Source organism: Diadema setosum, chromosome 11 (genome assembly GCF_964275005.1).
Source record: "Diadema setosum chromosome 11, eeDiaSeto1, whole genome shotgun sequence".
Taxonomy (NCBI): Eukaryota; Metazoa; Echinodermata; class Echinoidea; order Diadematoida; family Diadematidae; genus Diadema; species Diadema setosum.
This window is the reverse complement of record NC_092695.1, coordinates 6,765,532-6,772,406: the sequence shown is the minus strand read 5'-3', so window position 1 is coordinate 6,772,406 and position 6,875 is coordinate 6,765,532.

Genomic DNA, 6,875 nt, shown 5'->3' with positions numbered 1-6,875 from the left:
CTTGAAAAGCGTTACATGTGCTGCATTGAGTGACTTTTTCCTTCACTTCTCCTTGCATACCCGGCCAAAACAGCACATCTCTGGCTCTCCTGATACAGGCATCCACCCCCAGATGGCTGCTGTGGATTCGGTTTAACATCAGTGGTCGCATTGCTCTAGGGACTATGACCTTCATGCCCTTGTACAGAATCCCATTTTGTGCAGAGATTTCATCTCGAAAGTTGTAGTACTCTCGTATTGCAGTCGGCACCTCGTCTTTGCTATCAGGCCAGCCAGTCATGACCACTGACGTCAGAGTTTGTAGCACAGGATCCCTCAGGGTTTCTTTCTGAAGTTGGATGGATGTGGCATCACTTATGCGGACATATTCTGTCTGGTTGATCTCTTCCAACTCCTTGTAGATATTGTCCTGACTGCCTGTTTCTGGAAGATACGCCCTGCTCAGCCAATCTGCGATTAGCATGTCCTTGCCCGGGCAGTATACAACCTCTACTTGGTATGTCTGTAGCCGCAGCATCATTCTCTGCAAACGTTTCGGTGCATTGTGAATCGCCTTTCTGAATATGGGCACCAAGGGCTTGTGGTCAGTCAGAATCGTCACGTTCCTTCCTTGAATGAATTGGTCGAATTTCTCACAGCTGTAGACGATAGCCAAGCATTCTTTTTCTATCTGGGCATAATTCTGCTCAGTCTTGGTCAAGGCACGAGATGCGAATGTCACAGGTTGCCCATTCTGCAGCAGGGTTGCCCCCAGTCCTTTCTCTGACGCGTCACATTGTATTGTGACTTCTTCCTTGACGTCGTAGTACTTCAGAACTGGTGCCGAAGTCAGCATTTTTCGGAGCTCATTGAGCGTGTCTGTGTGGTCATCGCGCCATTCAAAAAGAACGTCTTTGTCTGTGAGTCGTCGAAGGGGCTCTGCTACGTCCGATAGTCTAGGGAGAAATCGTGCCAGGTACGTTACACTCCCTAGAAGGCGTTGGACACCCTTCTTGTCAGTAGGTATGGGCATTTCAACCACGGCTCGTACTTTGTCTGGATCTGGTTTGAGTCCTTCGCTAGTCAGGAGATGACCCATGTATGGTACCTCATCCATGCTTAGACGCAGCTTTTTCTTGTTGAGTTTCAGCTGGACTTGCCGTGCCCTTTCCAGGAACTCTCTCAGGTTCTGATCGTGGTCTGCCATGGCCTCCTCTAGTGTGTCACCACTGCCGTACACCAGGAAGTCATCTGCTATCACTTCCACTCCATTGAGACCCTCAATAATCTCGTGCTGGCGTCTCTGAAATTCTTCCGGCGCTGTTGATATACCGAATGGCATGCGGGTCCATCTGTATCGGCCGAAGGGTGTTGCGAAGGTTGTGAGGAAGCTGCTCCTTTCGGTCAGTTTCACTTGCCAAAACCCATCTTTTGCGTCCAGGACCGAAAAGACTTTGGCATTCGACAGCTTTGGCAAGACATCATCCATAGTTGGCATGAGGTAATGAGGTCGTTTGAGGGCTCTGTTTAAATCACGCGGGTCAATGCAGATCCTCATCTTGCCCGGCTTCCTTACAATGACTGTGTTGCTCACCCAATCAGTGGGTTGGGATACTTTTTTCACTATACCCCTGTTTTCTAGCTCATCTAGCTTCTGTTTGAGTTCAGGTTTCAAGGCTACTGCGACCTTCCTTGCCAAATTCTTGACGGGCACGATTGTGTCATCCACAGTCATGTCATACTCGCCAGGGAGACTTCCAAGTCCTTCAAAGACATCACTGTATTCGTCGATGATTGCTTGTGGGGGTTTTCTTTCTTTCAGCTGGTTGACCTCATTCAGAGCATTGCCTGCTTTGACATATATCAGGCCCATTTCCAGCGATGTCTTGCTTGATAAGAGTGGCATTTGATTTGTTTCTACGACCTTGAAAGCCACTTCCTGCTCCCTGTCGTCATGTTGGCATGTGAGCGTACATTCCCCTCTGACTGGTATGGTTCGGCCATCATAGAGTCTTATCTTAGATCTAGTTGTTTCAAGCTGTGGTTGACCAGAATTTTCAATTTCACAGAGTTTCTCGAATGAAAGCACATTGCATGTAGCTCCTGTGTCAATTTGGCATTCCATGGTATGCTCACGGTTCTGGAGCTTCACCGTGATGGGGACTGTCAATTTCCTTCCACCATTTTTAATGTTCAATGTCCCTACTTCCTCCAAGGCAAAGGTCTCATCGTCACTGCTTTCGTAAGAGTTGTTCTCATCTACCTGATGTAGGGATGCTGGTTTGCCTCTGGCCATGCACACATTCTGGAAGTGGTTTGGCTTGCCACACTTGTTACAGGTTTTCCCATAAGCTGGGCATTTTTCTTTATGTTTCTCATGATTGCCTCCGCAGTATCTGCAGTTTCCTTTCTGATTGTGTGTGCCTTTCTTCTGGCCTTTTCCTCTCTCTTTCCAGTGCTTGCTCTGTGTATGAGACTGCTTTTGGTTGTAGCGCCCTTTTCCAGTGTTGTGCCTCTCTTTTCCTTTAGATTTGTGCGCAAAATGCACATTCTCCTCTCCTTTAACTACTTTGAGTTGTTGCTGTGCAGCTTCACTGACCTCTAATGTAGCAATGGCCTTCCTAAGGTCACATACCGGGGCTTGCTCCCTAAACAGTCTTGCCTGCGCCTGTTTGTCCTTGCAGCCCAGGACTAATCTGTCCCTGATCATTTCTTCTTGTAGGTTCCCAAATTTGCATGGTTCGCTTAATTTCCTCAAGCGTACTACAAATTGATCTATTGTTTCATTTTGCTGTTGGTTGGCGCTGTGAAAGATGTAGCGATCATAGAGAACATTCCTTGCTGGTGCAAAATGTTCGGTAAGCTTTGTCAGGATTGAGTCTGGATTTTTTGCCTGTTCTTCAGTCAGAGCTAGAGACATCAGCCTTTCTTTACATTCTTGCCCCATTATTGCTCGAAGTGTAGCTACTTGTATTTCCCGAGACTTCTTATTCAATTCTGTGGCCACACAATAGTCGGTCCACGATTCTTTGAAGACCTTCCAATTCGTTTCGAGATCGCCCCTGCAGCTCATCGGCTGAGGCGGTGGTATCTGACATGTCGCCATTTTCAACAGGTGGGACTACAGCGGTAGATTTAAGCAAATTCTACTCACGTATCGGCTGCAGCAGACTTGGGTTCCGGCGTTGTGAGCACCTCTTCTCAGTCAAATTTTCCCTTGCATGACATGGCAGATGTCCGTTGCACGGGATCCCACTCAAGCTGACACCATGTTAGTTCAATATCAGGCAAAATAAGGACTATTCAGACGGTAGTTACTGTTTACTGTTTACTCATGTTCTCAGGCTTTCATATCAACGTTGTGCATACGTCTGTATGCATTACATGTGACATCGATAGTGATATCGATAGTTGTGTGATCGGGATCGCATATTCCCATAACAACTACTTATCTTTTCTTTTCTGTTCTCTTCTTTTTTCTTCTTTTTCTTTTTATTTCTTCCTTCCATACAACCCAACGGTCCTTTTCAGGACCACTAGTTTTAATTTACACATTTCTTTACAGGTTATTTCTCTTGCCTTCTCTCCTCAGGTCTACACTTTAACTTTATTTTAATTTCTTATTTTTGCATTTCTCCCACAGGAACCTTTTCAGGATTTAACTGTCATCGATTTCGTCTCCAATTTTTTTTTTTCTTCTTCTCCTCCGCAGCATTTAATTCTAGGATCCACACTAGCTGTTCGCCGACTTCGTTCTCCTCTTGGTTTCATGAATCTTCACTGCTCTCCCCTATCTCCATGATTCTCCAGCATTCAACTCCTTCCTCTTCCTCTTCCCCTCTATTTCATCTTTCCTCTTCTAACGATGTCCGAACATCTTACTTGATTCTCACACTATTCTTCCTTACCACTCTCTGTGTTCCTTTCTCTACTGTCTCCACTAGTGCAACTTCAACTTCTAGCCCATTACTGTCTCCCACTCTTCACTTTTTGCCCTCCTCACAACCCCCATATGTCGCTTCCCTCTTCGTTTCTCCTCTTTCTAGGCTCTTCTGCCAAACAACGATCCGGTTAAGGACTACATACACATGGTGTCACCGCAAATCTTTCTTCCTAATTAACTTCACCATGCAAACCTTCAAACAACACAATACAATACTGATCTTGGTATGTAAGTGTGTTGTGTGTTGTATGTGTCATGTGACAAGGTTCTCTTTCAACACACGTGGAGCTCAAAATAATGGAAACTTCTACCTCAATTTGAAATAGACGTTTATTGCATTATGGCACCATTGCCACTTTAACCAAATGTACATCACACATAACATGGTGTGTAAATAATTTGTTTATAACACTTTACATGATTGTGTACAATACAAAAGTTAATACATAATAAGCATGTGATAGTAAGAAGAAATCACCCAAACATGTTGTTTCAAATGTAAGCGAACATAGTACATGGAGCAGAATCTCGGCAAAATTTCAAACATAAATATGAAAATAAGTGAAAATTCACAACCATTTGAATGTTAGTGCCTGTTCTGTATTTGATTTTATTACTGGTATGGTATGCCATTATATGGGCTAATACAGTGAAACCCCGTTATAACGAGGTCCGTGGGACCGGCGATATTACCTCGTTATAACCGGTACCTCGTTATAACCGTACGCATCAAAAACAAAGAAAAACATAAGCACGACGTCATAATAATACCCAACAATGAAAGTTGAGAACATCCTTTGCGTTGTTATTACACAATTATGGATCATTATTATCGAGAGAATAAAGGGAAATTATTTGTGAATTAGGCGAAAAAGTCGGGATTGAAATAGGTTAATTCTTTATTTTTCTTCCGAAAATCTCTTCGCATAATAGTGCACGTTATGTTCTTGAGAAGCATAGGCCTATATTATATTAAAATCACATTGTATAAAATGCGTTGTTTACCGTAACTTGCGAGGTATTTTTACGCTGTTGGTGTCAAGCAGGAATGCGATAATTTCATGAATCATTTCGGCTGTATTCTTATACAATGTATGATCGTTGCGCCCGAAAGGATTAAAATGCGTTGTTTATTTTCTTCCGAAAATCTCTTCGCGTTTTGTACATCCGTTCTTGAAAAATAAGCGACAGGATTGAATTTAGAAGGTTGTGATCCTTTTTACGCAGATCTGTTCCTCATAGACCATTCTGAAAGAAAGAAAATCTTCATTGTGAAATGCGTTGTTAAAATTGTGATAATGAACAAACCCAGATCTACTTAAATTGTTAAATGCGTTTGTTTCTTTTTCTGGACAACGACTAAGTAGCTTAACATGCGTTATTCCACTATTTTTGCGTTATTCAACTATTTTTACGCTACTGTCAACCGGCGAGATCGCGATGATTTCAGAGTAACATTCGTGCGTCGTTTAGCGTAACTTGAGGGGTATTTTTACGCTGTTGGTGCCCAGCGGGAATGCGATGATTTCATGAATCATTTCGGCTGTAATCTTATATAATGTATGTTCGTTGCACCCGAAGGGTTTAAAGATGCGTTGTTCATTTTCTTCCGAAAATCTCTTCGCGTTTTGTACATCCGTGCTCGAAAAATAAGCGACAGGATTGAATTTAGAAGGTTGTGATCCTTTTTACGCAAATCTGTTACTCGTAGACCATTTTGAAAGAAAGATTGTCTAATCTTAATTGGGAAATGCGTTGTTAAAATTGTGATAATGAACAAACCCAGATCTATTCAAATTGTTAAATACGTGTGTTTCTTCTTCTGAACACCGATTAAGTAGCTAAACATGCTTTATTCAACTATATTTTTACGCTACTGTCATCCGGCGAGATCGCGAGATTTCAGAGTAACATTCGTGCGTCGTTTACCGTGAACTTGCGAGGTTATTTTACGCTGTTGGTGCCCAGCGGGAATGCGATGATTTCATGAATTATTTCGGCTGCAATCTCATACAATGTATTATCGTTGCGCCCGAAAGGATTAAAGATGCGTTCTTTATCATCTGCCGAAAATCCCTTCGCATTGTATCCATCCGTTCTTAAGAAAATTGCGACAGGATTGCGTTATTCAACTATTTTTACGCTACTGTCACCAGGCGAGATCGCGATTTCATTAATTATTTCGGCTATAATCATACACTCGTATTTGCTAACAAGCAAAAGAACTGAAGTCGGGACTACAAATGGAAAGGATAATGTTGAGTTGAACACGCATTCCAATTTCCATATTTGCCACGAGTGTCGCTACATGAAAAGTTTTTGAGTGCGTTATCTTTTTTCCCTTGTTGCGCTGTGGTCTGACCTATAACATTACGCACGCGTGTGATCTCGCGAAAAAGAAAATCGAGTGATTATGTTTAATAATTTAGTAGGAACATCGAATGGTATTAATGTGTTGTTTTTTGCGTGGTTTAGAAGAAAACATGGAAGGAATTGTTCTCTGCAAAACGTGAAAAAGACATGGATAGCGTGAATTCAATTTTCAATGTTTCATTTGTCTCGTGTTTGAAAAGCGGCAAGTCAACAAATGGTACCTCGTTATATCCAATCAAATTTCTTATGTTTTTCTTTATCATGATGCGCCGAAAAAGTCCTCGTTATAACCGGAATCTCGTTTTAACCGAACTCGTTGTAACCGATTCGTTCTGCCATAGGTTTACACGCAAAGGAAAACGGGACCGACGCGATCACCTCGTTATAAGCGGTTCCTCGTTATAACCGAACTCGTTATAACGGGGTTTCACTGTACAATTGGCAGAGTTCCATGACCATGATACTTCCTATGCAATACAGTCAGCTTCCATTCCAATGAAGTCCTCGGGACAGGTAGTTCTCTTTCGTCACATCAAAATTTTGTTATACCTGAACAAATAGAGTACAGTACTTTATATGA